The sequence below is a fragment of the Podarcis gaigeae genome, assembly GCF_964106915.1.
Source record: "Podarcis gaigeae genome assembly, chromosome: 6".
Taxonomy (NCBI): domain Eukaryota; kingdom Metazoa; phylum Chordata; class Lepidosauria; order Squamata; family Lacertidae; genus Podarcis; species Podarcis gaigeae.
In genome coordinates, this window is record NC_139682.1 from 71700829 (window position 1) to 71716724 (window position 15896).

Below are 15896 nucleotides of genomic sequence, written 5' to 3' on the forward strand. Positions count from 1 at the left end.
TGGGCCAGTCACACTTCTCTGAAGTCTCTCAGCCCCACTCACCTCACAGAGTGTTTGTTGTGGGAGAGGAAGGGAAAGGAGAATGTTAGCCGCTTTGAGACTCCTTCGGGTAGTGATAAAGCGGGATATCAAATCCAAATTGCTCCTCCTCCTCCTCCTCCTCCTCCTCTTCTTCTGAGATGTACATTAGTTGAAAATTAGTGCAGCCTATGTAGCTCAGAAACACGCCCTGAATTTTGAAACACCTTCCTGCCAGGCCACGCCAGTCTTTCTATGAGTGCATTACTTCAGATCAACATGTATGGAATTGCATTCTTTTCAGTAGGTAAAAGTAAAGGGACCCCTGACCGTTAAGTCCAGCCACGGATGACTCTGGGGTTGCGGCGCTCATCTCGCTTTACTGGCCGAGGGAGCCGGCGGTTGTCCGCAGACAGCTTCTGGGTCATGTGGCCAGCATGACTAAGCTGCTTCTGGCGAATCAGAGCAGCTCATGGAAACGCCATTTACCTTCCCGCCGGAGCGGTACCTATTAATCTACTTGTACTTCGACGTGCTTTTGAACTGCTAGGTTGGCAGGAGCTGGGACCAAGCAACGGGAGCTCACCCCTTCGCGGGGATTCGAACTGCAGACCTTCTGATCGGCAAGCCCTAGGCTCTATGGTTTAGACCACAGCGCCACCCACGTCCCTTCTTTTTGGTAACCCTTGCATAAAAGCTAGCTGTATGTAAGGAACCAAAGTGGCTTGTCAGGTGCGGTGGAGCTGATACTCTGGCTTTCTGGCACATGGGCCGCTGTTGTTTGCCAGGACAGGGCGGGGTGCAAGGAGAGAGGAGTTTGGCAAATGCTCTGCCAGTGCATTTGCACCAAGCTGACCTCTCTGCCACATTGCCACTCACCTCTCAGTAAGCAACAGCAACCTTTCTGCCCCACACAGTGAGTGACTTGTGGTAGTGAACTACTACTTAAGGCTGAGAGCTAGTCTAGAACTTTCCCCCCTAATGTGCACATTTTCTACAGTATGAATACAGACCTGCCTGTCTGTGGATGGAAACTTTGCTTTGGTCTAAACATTGTTCAATCTTCCAAAAAGAGACAGGGGAAAAAAACATGAGCTACTGTAGGTTATATTTTAGACCTGTGTTTGGAGGACACCAGGCATATTCAGACTTTGAATTTCAATCAGGAGGGCTTCGTTTCACTCTCCGAGCAACCTCCAAGGAACCCTAGCTATCTCATTCTTTGCTTAGGAGCAAAGCATTTCCACAGAACTATAATTCCCAAGTTTCTTTGCTTTGTATCTTTCAGAGTGAAAGCTGAGGAGGCAAAGATGTGCATTAGTTGAAAATGGTGTAGCTTAGCTCAAAAACGCAACTCTTCTAAGCCAAAGAGGATCAAGAGTTCTCATATTGCTTGTCTAGCCTTATAAACATTAACTGCCATTACAAGGGTTCAAAAATATAAATATTAGATTTAGGCCTTGCAGAAAGCTGGGACCCAAAGGCCTAAGAGACATATTCCTTGAGCTGATATTTGTTTCAGTCCATGGAAAAAGCCGCTCCTGACTCCGAGTGCTTGTTAAAGGTATATCTCTTTCAAGTTATAGGGAGAGAGATGTCAACTGTTTACCATAAATGTATCTCTGCATTTGAATATATAAATGATACTGTTACTTTACCTTGAGTAAGTTTCTCACTGACAGGTATGTTCGGGGAAACATCTTTCACAAAAGCTGAAATGTTGATATAAATATCTGAGGAAAAATACTAATCACAGAATACATTGAACAGACTTACTGATCTTGTATACCTGGAAAAAGATTTTCAAACAGACTTTGTCAGTTCAGCCTTGGCATTCCTTGTCAAACAAAAGCATGCCTAAAGACACATTTCAAAAGCAGACAATGCTGCACTTGCTAACCTGCAGAAAATCGAAATGGATCAGGGAGCCAAAGAACAAACAGAATAGGTAAGCAATAAGAAATGGAACACAGTTCTAAAGGGCTGTTTCTGAGAGCCAAAGATGTTTAAAGAAGCCCGCATCAATAATTAAACGTGAGTAAGTAAAATTCCAGTATACTTTCTGCCGGTATTGTCTTAAGATTTGTAATAGAGAAATGAAATTATTGATTCAGTATCAGCAAGAATTTTTTTTTAAAGAAAAACCACACACACACTCCACAAAAACCTCTAGTTACTGTGAAAAAAATTGAGAGAGGTTGGGGTGGTGGTGGTTTTTTGTTTTTTGTTTTGCTCCAAGTGTTAGCCTGGATTGTTAAACTTTTGCAACGCGGGAAGAGGTCCTCCCTTCTAAATCCATCCACCTCCGTTGCCTGAAAATCCAGGTCAGGGAGCTGTTAACAGGATTGACAGCGACGATCTGATTAAAAGTAAAATGCTCTCTTAAGAAGACGGGAAGGAATTCGTTTTTTCTCAGCCATGTCACATTTGCGCCACTCACGTAGCTGACGTCGTGTCACACCCCACTATGATTTGATGCTACATAACACAACATGACATAACTTACAGTTCATAACTTAGAGTGTACCCACTTTAACGTGGTTTTTGTTTTGTTTTTGCGTTTTTCCCCTCTCTTTTTTTGCCCAGCGCCAATTTCCTATTCCGTGTGCTCCACTTAAAGCTGATGGTTAATTGGCATGGAACTCAAAATCAGAGTTCAGCTTCTGAATGCATTTTTCATAGACCTTTATGATGTAAAATGGAGGTCATTTGAGATCTCTTTTACACCTGTAAAAGGGGTGATTTCATTGCTCATCCAGAGCAAGGTGACAAGAGGAACGTTGCATCAGAGAGGGAGAAATGAAGTGATTGTGATGAAATAGTTCGAAACTCAGAGCACAGTTTGATTGTCTTCCTCAGTCTAGACTTGGAGCTGGACTTCAACCCCATGCAAACCAACTGCCTAGACCAGGCATAGGCAAACTCAGCCCTCCAGATGTTTTGGGACTACAACTCCCATCATCCATAGCTAACAGGACCAGTGGTCAGGGATGATGGGAATTGTAGCCCCAAAACATCTGGAGGGCCGAGTTTGCCTGTGCCTGGCCTAGACCAACCTTTCCCAATCTTGAGTCCCCATATGTTGTTGGAATACAGCTCCCATCATCCCTAGACAGCAGGACTACTAGTCAGGCATGATGGGAGTTGTAGTCTTACAACATCTGGTCTAGCTCATGTATGCAGGTTGAAAATAAAATGTATGTCCAATTAAAACATTAGAAATATAAATGAATCATTGATTTATTAGATGATGATGATGATGATGATGATTTGCTGATCTACAATTAGCTACAATTCTCATGCTCATCATCACCACCAACTTCATAAACATAATGGCTGTTGCCACATATATTCCCATTACAGTACATCAGCCTTGGCCAGGCTGGTTCTCTCCAGATGTTCTCCAGATGTTTTAAGCTACAACTCACTGAACTCTATGGTTCTGCATGTTGTGTCTGTGTCCCACTGTTTTGTTTTGAGGTTTTAATTACAAAAGCTCTTGCTTTTCTTTTCCCTTTAGTTAAATGGTGTGTGTGTGTGGCAGATAGTATTTTACAAATCTGCACCAAATCTGATACAACAAATTTGATAATAATCAACTTTTAATGACTAGGTTTCTTTTATCCCTTACCTGTTTTAAGCCTTATGTATTCAGTTTATTGGTATGTTTTATCATATGCTGGTCTGTGAATGAAATAAAGTTTGATACTGAACAAATGTGAGTAAAGGCCCAAGAAATTGTCTTATACTGATCTATATGATGGCTCATCTAGCCTAGGACCCTCACCATGAGCACTTTGCTGGCATCCTACCTGATTATCTATCATCTATCTATCATCTATCTATATCATCTATCATCTATCTATCTATCTATCTATCTATCTATCTATCTATCTATCTATCTATCTATATCTATCTATCATCTATCTATCATCTATCATCTATCTATATCTATCATCTATCTATCATCTATCATCTATCTAATTTTTGAGATGGAGTTTCAGGCAGGGCATAAGAGATGCTCTACCTCTTAACAGTATCTCCTTCTTAGGCACATTTTTAACTTAATCAACCATTGTTAAAAAGTTATAAAGTTCATTTAGCGTGTCTTTAAAAGGTGCTAAATGATTCTAGTATCTGAGGGCAAATCTGTTTTATTCCCCACATTCAACCCCAAGCAACTAATTAACCACGCATTTTACGACTCACTGCCACACATGGTTTTTGGCAGTATCCCAAACAACACATTTGTACTCAAATGTTCCTCTAGCAGGAAGATGTATTTATTAATGGAGCACCATATGCAGCAGTTAGTAGGATATTTCCGCCCTCCCCCCCCCAACTGCAACAAAGCCATTGATGGCAAGTATCCAGACTTCCAAGGGTTAAACCTATTTTAACGTGCTAAAACCTGAGACACCACAGCAATCAGCCTATCATTCAGCTTTCAGCCTTTTTCTCCCTTCAGCCTTTTGCATCTTTCTGGCAGTCAGTGCCTGAACAGAGGATTTCTTTTCCTCCTGCGTTTAAGGTGAAAACAAGTGAAGGGAAAGAGGCAACAGCTTGCACCTGTCTCTGTTGCCGAATCTCTTGTTGTCTCCTCAGAGTGCGGCAGTCCCTTCTCAGTTTGCTTTTCAGAGGTTTGTCCCAAGAGGGCCTCTGTAGAAAGAAGGAGGGGAGAAAGGGAAAATGGAAGGAAGAGAAGAAGAAGATGCAAACTATAAAACAACGAAAAGCAAACTGTTGGTATTCAAGCCTTGCCTGCTGGTACAAAGATACAAGATACAAAATCCATAATTTGGTTTTTCTTTGCCAGTTTACAGAACTGCAAACGAATCTGAAATATATCTATTTCCACACTTGGGGTGGTATCCAACCTGCATGTGCAGCATTTTGCTTGTGCAGTGCAACTTTCCCTTCTTCTTCCCACATACTCTTAGTCTGCTCTGGAGGATCTACAGCAGTGGTTCTCAACCTGTGGGTCCCCAGATGTTGTTGGACTACAACTCCCATCATCCTCTGGCCTTGCTAGCTAGGGGTGATGGGAGTTGTAGTTGGGGACCCACAGATTGAGAAAGGCTGATCTACAGGGTCCTCTGGAACATATTTTGAGGGTGCATGATGGTGAAGGAAAGTTCCATTGTGCTAACAGAAATCCATAGAAGTCCAAGATCCTGTAGAACCACAGAATCATATAAAGGTAGAGTTGGAAGGGACCCCAAGGGTCATCTAGTCCAACATTCTGCAATGCAGGACTCTCAACTAAAGCATCCATGACAGATGGCCATCCAACCTCTGCTTAAAAACCTCCAAGGAAGGAGACTCCACAATCTCCCAAGAGAATCTGTTCCACTGTCAAACATTTCGTACTGTCATACTGTCAGAAAGTTCTTCCTGATGTTTAGTTGGACTCTCCCTTCTTGTAAATTGATGCCACTAACACTGTTGGTTCGAGTCTTACCTTCCAGAGCAGGAGAAAACAAACTTGCTCCATCTTCCATAGGACAGGCCTTTAGATATTGGACGATGGCTAGAATATCTCCTCTCAGCCTCCCTTTTCTGAAGGCTAAACATATCCAGGTCCTTAAACCAATCTTCATAAGGTTTGGTTCCCAGACCCTTGACAATCTTGGTTGCCTTCCTCTGCACACATTCCAGCCTGTCAATATCCTTATTAAATTGTGGTGCTCAGAACTGGACACAATATTCCAGGTGTGGTCTGGCCAAGGCAGAATAGAGTGATACTATTACTTCCTTTCCCCTTCATGGATCACTGCCTTGTCATGGCAAAGGGGTTTGAATAACTCCAAAAAGCTATGAGCTATGCCATGCAGGGCCACCCAAGACAGACAGGTCATAGCCGAGAGTTTAGACTAAATGTGATTCACCTGGAGAAGGAACTGGCAAACCACTACAGTATTTTGCCAAGAAAACTCAATGGACCTAAAAATGGAGAAGCTTTGAGAAGAAAGTTACAGATAGGTAGCCGTGTTGGTCTGCCATAGTCAAAACAAAAAAATTCCTTCCAGTAGCACCTTAAAGACCAACTAAGTTAGTTCTTGGTATGAGCTTTCGTGTGCATGCACACTTCTGAAGAATTAGTTGGTTTAGTTGGTCTTTAAGGTTCTACTGGAAGGAATTTTTTTGTTTTGACTTTGAGAAGAAAGTGAGAGTTTCCAAGGCATGCTCTGCTTCATGAGGTCACGGAGAGTCGAATACAACTAAGATGACTAAACAACAACAACAAAATTACTTCCTTTGATCAAAACACTATACTTCTGTTGATGCAGCCTAGAATAGCATAAGTATTGTGGTGGACACCACAGCTGATGTTTTTTACAGACTTGCAACCACAAAATGTTGTGACAGAAGCAATGTTGATGATTTTGTGGTAGAGACAGGAAAGGCTTCAAATACGTAGCAAAAAACAGTTTATCACGCCCGTGAAATTTTGCTTTGAAAAATATTTGCAAGTTGGGCTGTTCAATAATTTGTCATGTGTTAATTACCCAATGAATGTAACACTTTTTATCTAGCTGTGAATTATTCCCACATGATTTCTAATTTCTCCAGATGGATTTTGCATTCAGAGGTTTTCATCAAATGGTTTGTTGAAGTAATTTTCAGGCTGAAAGTTGTTTGCCAGTTTACTCTCTCTATTTTATCATCTCACATTCCAGTACTCTAAACTGAAATATTGGAATATTTCCCCAGGCTGTTCCCCATTCCCATCTTCATATACACCTGACCAGAAGGCTGATAGCTATTAATTGCATTTTCTGGTACAGTAAGCTGAAGTTTTTCACTACATAAATGATTCATTCAGAAAAGTGAAGTTATTGAGCAAAAGTTAAATTGGGCTTTAATTTGCCTCAGGTCTTTTTTTTTTTAAAGCCACATCTTGGTTTGTTACTCAGTGTTGAAATGTTCCTTTTATCTATATGGTTTTTAAAATGTTGTTTTCATTTTATTTTTTTAAAAAAGGAAAAGAAACTGGAGCAAAGTGAGTGGTTTGTTAAACATGAGATTTAGGGCCAGGAAGGACACAAATCTTTAGTATGTATGTAGAAAAAGAAAGTATTTTCTTTTACAGCAGATGCATGAAAGATTGATTTTTTAAAAAAGTAATTTTAAATGGAATAATAACATGGTGTCAATATCACCTACCCAGGAAATGCAACCAAACATTTTTTTAAAATGCTTGGCAAAATAACAAGGTATTTGTGCCTAAGCCAGAAGTTTCTTTGTGGGCCTCTCTGTGGCAGAGGTTGGGGGGACCTGTGTTCTGCGTGTTGTTGAACACCAACTCACATTGTACTTGATCATTGGGAGGTATGGTGGGAATTGTTGTTCAAGAAGAAGAAGAAGAGTTTGGATTTGATATCCCGCTTTTTCACTACCCGAGGGAGTCTCAAAGTGGCTAACATTCTCCTTTCCCTTCCTCCCCCACAACAAACACTCTGTGAGGTGAGTGGGGCTGAGAGACTTCAGAGAAGTGTGACTGGCCCAAGGTCACCCAGCAGCTGCATGTGGAGGAGCAGAGACTCGAACCCGGTTCACCAGATTATGAGTCTAACGCTCTTAACCACTACACCACACTGGCTCTCAAGGCATCTAAATGGCACCAGGTTGGGTAAGGCTGCTGGAGAAGGAAGAGGAACTACCGTAGATTCTATACCCCTTCCCGAAGGCAAAGGTATTTTTCCAGCCTTGCTACCTGAAGTCCTTTAGGGAGAAATGCCATCCCAGAGGGACCTGGACAAGTACTGCACCACTAAGCTGTTGTCCAGTAGGGTGCTGTCCGCTTCATCTTCCCACCCTGTTAAATCTCACTACCAGTAGCTTAGGATGGATGCCTGTGATTTCCCCCCAAAGGCAACAGAAATGAGTGAAAATTTCTGCAGTGGCGTACAAGGGAGGTCACAATGGCTGTAGGAATCTGCACCTCCATGAGCAGACATCCCCAGCCTGCGGCCTTCCGGATGTTTTGGCCTACAACTCCCATGATCCCTAGCTAACAGGACCGGTGGTCAGGGATGATGGGAATTGGTGTCCAAAACATCTGGAGGGCCGTAGGTTGGGGATGCCTGTCCATGAGTATAAAAGCCACTGAGTCAAGGGAAAGATGAGCATGTCACAGCAGAGGGAAAGGACGCAAGTTCTTGGCACCACGTGGAAATCCATATAAATTGATGGATCCGCCATGCCAAGTGTTGGCTGGATTCTGCAGTGAAGTTCAGGGTGGCAGGAAAGCTAGGGCATTAAGACCTCTTGTAGGAAAGCACTTTGGATGTAGACTTCCACCCTAACAGCCTGAGGAAGAACTCCATCTTGTAGGAAGAAGAGGGCATAAACCCCATCACAGCGAATCATGCAGCCATCATACCATAAACTGAGATGAAGTACATTGTGTGTGTGTGTGTGTGAAGAATCATTTCAGGAAGGGATGAATCACATAAAAGGTTGCGAGGTCTCTTTGAAGTGGCACTGCAATTTTAAGGGGCTGCTCTCGGCTTGCCAGGTGTCACAGTTTGATCTCTACAGTAGAGGCCCATGACAATTTTCACATTATGGAAGTCTGTGGACTGTAAATACTGTCGGTTTCAGCTTAGCCTCTCCTGGCCGTTATGTGGTGAGCAAGTGGTGGTGTGAGAAGGAATTAAGTCCAAGAAATTAAGTTTTAGATGTGCACATCCAATTCAAGAAGGTTGCTTATGCAGAATGCTCCCTCTTTACCAAGGGAGAATGAAACCCACTGGAGCCATCTTCTGAATTATCCATTTCCCACAATAGTTATGATGGATTTATCCAGAATTTATCCTTCCCATCATCTCTGAATTTTACCCTGAACTTCCGTGAGTGGATAATTCGTATGCAAAATAATCCAATGAATTTTGGAGCTGTTCTGTGAATGAATGATGCCTATGTGTAACGTTTATGACCCTGGCTTCAGATGGTTTGTGACAGTGTTCCTCAGCCCTGGGTCTCCAGAAGTTGTTGGAGTACAGCTTCCATCTTCCCAAGAGAGCTTAGCCAATGTTGGGAGTTGCAGTGTAACATCTGGGGATTGAAGGTCAAAAAGCAGTGGTTTAGGACATACAGGGCAAAACGAGGTGTAATTATGTACATGTAGATGCCTCTGAAAATGGAAACTGAATCACTTGGATCTGTTTTTGTTGTTGTTGTCATCATTATTGGATGCTAAGTTCACATCAGTGTATGCCTTTCCCCAGAAAAAGAGGTGTTGAATGAATGCTTCCCCTGTTCTCGTATAATGGCAATGGCAATAGCACCCACCTTAGAGGTGCCAGAACTGAGTTCCAGTGAGTTCCAGCAGAAAAAAGCACTGCCTTTTCCCCTCTCCACTACATTTCCCCATGCCGCCTAAAAATCTGGTCCAGAGGCTTGGGAGATAGCTAGAACAATATATAGGATGCTGCTGAGAACTGCAGGAGAACTCGACAAAAATCACCTCCTCTCCTTCTGCCAACAGAAAACTACTTAGTAGACAAAATGGCTCTCATCTGTTCATGCAGCCTTGGCACAAATCCCCTTTGGAAGTGCCAACCTAGAAATCTCCAACTCCATGGCCAAGACCTTGGCCACCAACTCAGAAAGAAAAGCTGTTAAGCCAGTCAGATCGGAGGAGTTCCAAAAGAATCACGATCTTCTCTTGGGCATTCAACAGCAGGTACCTACCACTGAAACTGGCTGTTTACTGAGAAGAGTACCAGGAAAGGTATCACTCACTGGGCCTCCACTGCTCCATAGGACAAACTGGCAGCACAGCCAGTTTCCATAAGCTCTTTCAAGTATAATTTCTGACTAGGACAAAATCTCCTGTCTTACTGCTTGCAGATATGATTTGTGCTGTCTATTTCTTTGGTTCATGATTGTATGGAGTATTCATAATACACATTGCAGTTTGATGTGTTTTCTTCTCCTTGTTAGCCACCTAGAGCAATATTATGTTGCATAGGCAGGGGGGAAATATTAACAAACAAACCCTCCTTGCCCCCGGGCTCCTTCTCCTTTGCCTCCAGCAGCAAAATATCTTGGGCTGGCCCTGCTCTGAGGGCAAGGCGTTTCATTGACCCAGACATAGTCTTTGCAATCATGTCAGCTGTGCTGGGTGCAGGTGTGTCATTCTCCATCAATTAATAAGGAAAGACAATGCACTGGGAAATTAGCAAAGGGGAAGGGAAATTTCAGTGATTTTTTGGGGGGGTGGGGTGGGGTGCTTGGTTTTGTTGCATTCTTTACCTTTAAGGTGGTTGCTGGGTTTTGAGAGTGCCTTTTCCTTGACTCAGCAAATTTGTCGTCATTCTACAGCCTTCCTGGGTGCCCACGTTTTCTGAAAACCAAGCAGGTAGGGTTACCTGTATGGGAAGACAGGGAGATGTTCTGTAGTGTTTCATGCATGGTGACTTGCCGTTATTATTATTGATTATAGTTCCGTACTTTTTATTGCAATTGTTAAGTGTGAACAGTTTAATTATTATTTGCTGGTATTTAATTTTACTGTTTACTATTATTTTCCAATGGATTATTGAACATTGCTTTGTTTGATATAAATTGTGTATTTTAAAGTTATTGGGACTTTTTTTGTATCGGATCAGATTGTGTGTGATCCTTGCTGTCTATTTTGCTGTTTCTTCTGCTTGTAAACTGCCATGTGTATAGAAAGGCGGTGTACAAATTAAAATTGGGGTTGGGGGGGAATGAAACGAAATGGCACTGAATAGAGTTCTTAATGCTGAATCCTGGTTCAAGTTAAGCATGGGTAATTCATTATCCAGCCTTGGTACGGGATCCAATATTTTATTTACTTCCCACATGCCATCCCTTTAAAATTACAATTTCACACTTTTCAAGGAAGGAAAGGAGATTTCACATAAAAGAAGTTGTTTAGGAAGAGGTGGCACTTTAGGCAAAATATATATAAAAAATAAATTAGAATAGTGCAGCACTTGATTTCAAACTGTTATAAAGCCCCACTGTTATTAGCAGTGAAGTGACTGAAATGTGCAGTTGCGTGATGGAAGTCATGGCAATGACATAGACTTACTTAGCATTTTAAAAACTTTTACAAGGCAGCCTTAAAGACATTGACAGGAAATATATTCAAGCTGTCAAATACCAGGGAAGGAAAAAGGCACCCGGTCAGAAGTAAGATAAACTGACACATGTAATGTGTGGTAAAATTAGAAATTCCACAGCAGAGCACTAGCAAACCTGCCCAATAGAACATATAAAATACTGTATACATTCATGGTGCAGTATCTACAACAAACACTTATTTTGACACACACACACTCAAAACAAAATTACCATACCTCAATTTTATTTGTTTATTTGTCACTAATATTTTAATGAACTTTTTTAAAAAATACAGTCCATTTACTAAAATGTTCAACCCATATCTGTCCTGAGCTAATTTCAGTCTAATGCAGAAATAGCACAAGAACCATATCTTCCAACACTCAACTTCATTGGGGCCATGTTGGAAGACTCAGGACAGACAAAAGAAAGTACTTCACACAGTGTGTCGTTAAGTTATGGGAGTCATCACCCTGGATAGTTCAGTTGGGTAGAGGGTGCTGCTGATAACGTCAAGGTTGCAGATTTGATTCCTGAATTGCAGGGAGTTGGACAACTCTATGATTCTGTGTTCCAACTCTATGGTTCTATGATCTATGATGTAATGATGGCTGCCAACCTGGGTGGCTTTAAAAGAGGATTAGACAAATTCATAGTTTGAAATAACATGAGACTCTTCATCTCAGGGGTGTGGGTTCAAGCCCCATGTCGGGCAAAAGATTGGACTGGCAAAAGGTGGGATGGCCATCTGTCATGGATGCTTTAGTTGAGATTCTTGCATGATCCCTACCAACTATACAGTTCTGAATCTAATATTTTATTATCTGGCTACTAGCCACAATGGCAATGTCCTTCTTCTACAGTCTGGGGCAGTATGCCTCTGAATACCAGTCGCTGAGAATGATTTATTTAGTGAGATTTATATACCACTTCATCAAATAACATCTGTACATGGTTGACATTCCACCTTGAAGAATTCAACAACCCACTCCTCCCCCAGTTCGTCATGCTACTCTTGGAAGAAGCAGGAAATATATAATGTATATAAGGTATAGCAGGTATATAAGGTAAAGGTAAAGGGACCCCTGACCATTAGGTCCAGTCGTGACCAACTCTGGGGTTGCGGCACTCATCTCGCTTTATTGGCCGAGGGAGCCAGCGTACAGCTTCCGGGTCATGTGGCCAGCATGACTAAGCCGCTTCTGGCGAACCAGAGCAGCGCACAGAAACACCGTTTACCTTCCCGCTGGAGTGGTACCTATTTATCTACTTGCACTTTGACGTACTTTCAAACTGCTAGGTTGGCAGGAGCAGGGACCGAGCAATGGGAGCTCACCCCGTCACGGGGATTCGAACCGCCGACCTTCTGACGGCAAGTCCTAGGCTCTGTGGTTTGAGCCACAGCGCCACCCGCGTCCCTCCACTTCATCAAATAACATCTGCACACAGTTGTCATTTCACCTTGAAGAATTCAACAACCCACTCCTCCCCCAGTTCACCATGCTACTCTTGGAAGAAGCACAAAATTCTGTGCATGTGAATGGGAAGAATGCACATAAAGGGTAAGGCTATGTTGATGTATATTGCCTCAGCAGTTGGAGGGAGCTACTTGCTGATCATCAGTTGTTGGGGAACAACAGCAGGAGAGGGCTAGTCCCCTCATAGATTCATAGAGCTGGAAGGGACCCTGAGGATAATTTGGTCCAATCCCCTGCAGTTCAGGAATATGCAGCTGTGCTGTACAGGGATAGAACCTGAAACCTTGGCATTATGAGCACCACGCTCTAAGCAACTGAGCTATTTCCTCTGGTCAGTGCTATTTTTCTAGAAAAAGAGGTGCCAAAGCTCACCATGAACATCTCCCTTGTTCTCTTAGAATGGCAATGGAAGCTACCTAAGAGGTGCCAGAACTGAGTTCCAGCTGGAAAAAAAAGCCCTGCCTCTGGTCAGGAGCACCAACTCCAGGGAGACAAGGGGTCTTCAGACCCACCAAAATCCTTGGCCAAAGGGCTGGGCCCTTTCAATGTTGAGGGGGTGGAGCAGGCTCCCAACGGTTAGCTACTTCCAGTCGCACATGCGATGCGCATCTGTATGTGCCTGTTGTTATGACCCTCTGATGAACCTGGAGTGACAGCGCTACACAGGAAGGCACTCTGGACCTCTGGCACTATGGTGAGACCAACACAGCTTCCCATGCTTGCCAAAGGGTTGCACCAAAGTGCTGGTACCTGCTGACAGGCTCAGTGCACCAGCGCAAGACTGGCACCAGCACACAATCTCTGAGGAGTGTAGCTTGCCAGTGTTGTGTGTATGTTTGTGTCAATAGGGTTGACATCCTATTCTTCTATTGCTATTGTTATTGTTATTGCTATTTTTATTGTTATTAGTATTCCCTGCCTATCTGACTGGGTTGCCCCAGCCACTCTGGGCAGCTTCCAACATATACAAAAACATAATAAAACATTAAACGTTAAAAAAAAATTCCTTATACACGGATGCCTTCAGATGTCTTCTAAAGGTTATGTAATTACTTATCTCATTGGCTCGGGAGTCGCATAACTCCATACCCTCCAACATTTCTCCTTTGAAAATAGGGACATCCTAAGGAAAAGCGGGACATTCCAGGATCAAATCAGAAACCGGAACGGCTTCTGTAAATCTGGGACTTTCCCTGGAAAACAGGGACACTTGGAGGGTCTATATGAATATCCTGGTCATTGCTATAGCTATCTTTACATGTATGTAGTAGTCTTCACGTATGTAGCAGCATAGACTGAACCTAATGGCTAGCGAGAGAGGAGGCATTAGGCCTTAAGCTGTGAGACCAGGCTTCAGTGTCCCAAAGTACTTCATGGATCAACGCTGTTAATGTCACCATTAACACAAGAACTCTCTTGGGTGTGCCAAACAGAATACACCCTTAACGTCTTCACCGGAACCAACAACACCATTTCCAAGCTACCAGCGGTGCGGACTCGGGAAAAACACCAGTTTTAATTATAAACTTTATAGATACATATATATATATTTTCAGCAGCATTTCACACTTGGCACATGGTGAAAACTGTTCCTCACCCTATGAAGTCTGAGGCCGTTGTGCTGAGGGAAAAGAAGTGCCACTGAAGTTAGAGCGGACCAAATTCATCCTTGGCGTAACTCCATGGACATGGCTGTCCATCCCACCAGTCATGCCTTTGGCCTGTTGTGTCTTTGCTGCTGTGGGTTAGAAATTCTGCTTCGCACTGCCTTCGCCCTTCCTTTTCACACAGGAGGACTTCACAAAAGCTCTACTTGCAACTAATTTGTACATTTAGTGCCCTGTTAGGGGAGGACAATGTGTGCACAGAGAAATGACAACTCCTTTCTCTCTCTCTCTCTCTCTCTCTCTCTCTCTCTCTCTATCCCTAATTGTGCGCACACACAAAATTGGCTTGGCAAATTACTCTCAGCTTTGTAAATCCTGACAGTTTTCCTTACAGAGCCCTAACCTTTTTAAAAAGATCCATCCTGAAGTCCCGTGAAATAAACTGACTTTGACTAGAAAAAGATGTAAAGCAGCCTTATGGTTACATTGGTATTCTTCTTCAGAGATCAGGGAAAATATGACAAGTCTGACTCCTATTATATTATATAGCATATCCCATTTAACAGCGCTAGAGCCGAACTGTGAAGGCATATCCTAAGATATTTTCACTTCACGCATTTGACATTGGCATTAGTTATTGCATTTAAGAGACAGTCAGCTGTTTATTGCTATTTCCTCCTCGCTGTGAATGTTAACCACAGAAGGGGAATATTTGATGTTGCAAATTACTTAGCTTCCCTGTCTTCATTTCCCTTTTAGTATGCAATTATTTGTTTGGTTTCACTGAGCAAATGAAATTTCAAGGGCATTTCAAGGAAAATAAACAAAGTACAGCCCTAAAAGCGGGGGGCAGTCGGGGGTGGGGGAGAGGAAAGAGGAGAGAGGCTGGACTTTGTATTCAGGAAGAGCACTCCAGTCATGCATATGTATGAATCAACAAAATCAGGTTAGAAATTGGAAATTGCACTCCACACACTAGAGCATTTTCTAGAGATCTTTGCTACAGTTTTGAAGGAAAATCTACGAAAGCATATATATATATATATATATATATATATATATATATAACACAGCAGCATGACTGGAACAGATGTTTTTTATGGACTCAGCTTGTTAATAGTCTTTTTAGCTTCTCCTTAGGACTTAAAGCAGGCACCTCGCTTGTCCTGAATATTTGAAATCCTGTTAACATTGTCCAAAATGTGCACTAACAAGCTGCAGTGAAAATGCTGGTGCCTTCTACATGGCTCAGAAGGGGGAGGGGGTTGCTCCACTTCTTCTGCAAGCTTGCCTAGCCTGCTCCCATACAGAAGGCGAGGTTTCAAAGCTGGAAGCATGGAGTGGAAAGCTAGCTAAAAAGTCAATCTGATGAATGGCAGACTGCTTCAGAATCGAGCACCACACAAACTATGGGAAAAGACACACAATTCCTTCTATGCACACTTACGTGGGAACACATCCAAATGAAAATAGTAAGCTGAGAAAAAAATGGATAGGACCAGCCGACATCATAGATTGTCTGTCTCACGTTTAGTGGATGGCAAACCACTTGGACACCATTGGCCACTAGTTGGATGAGTTTTAAAAGGAATACAGCACATTCATAGAGCATTGGACCTATCTGTCATTAGCTATTGGATATGACATTGAAAAAGAACCTCTTGAGGCAGATATGTGGTATAATGGTTAGAGC

The 15896-nt window shown here is 42.6% G+C and overlaps 1 protein-coding gene across 1 annotated transcript in view; it reads right to left on the reverse strand.

The window, feature by feature from the left end:
* KYAT3 (kynurenine aminotransferase 3) overlaps positions 1-15364 on the reverse strand; it is a 339825-nt gene extending 324461 nt beyond the window's left edge. Inside the window, exon 1 of the mRNA XM_083743487.1 lies at positions 15360-15364. The gene's annotated coding sequence lies outside the window, so the exon portion shown is untranslated. The remainder of the gene's footprint in view (positions 1-15359) is intronic.
* Between the last annotated feature and the right edge of the window lie 532 nt (positions 15365-15896).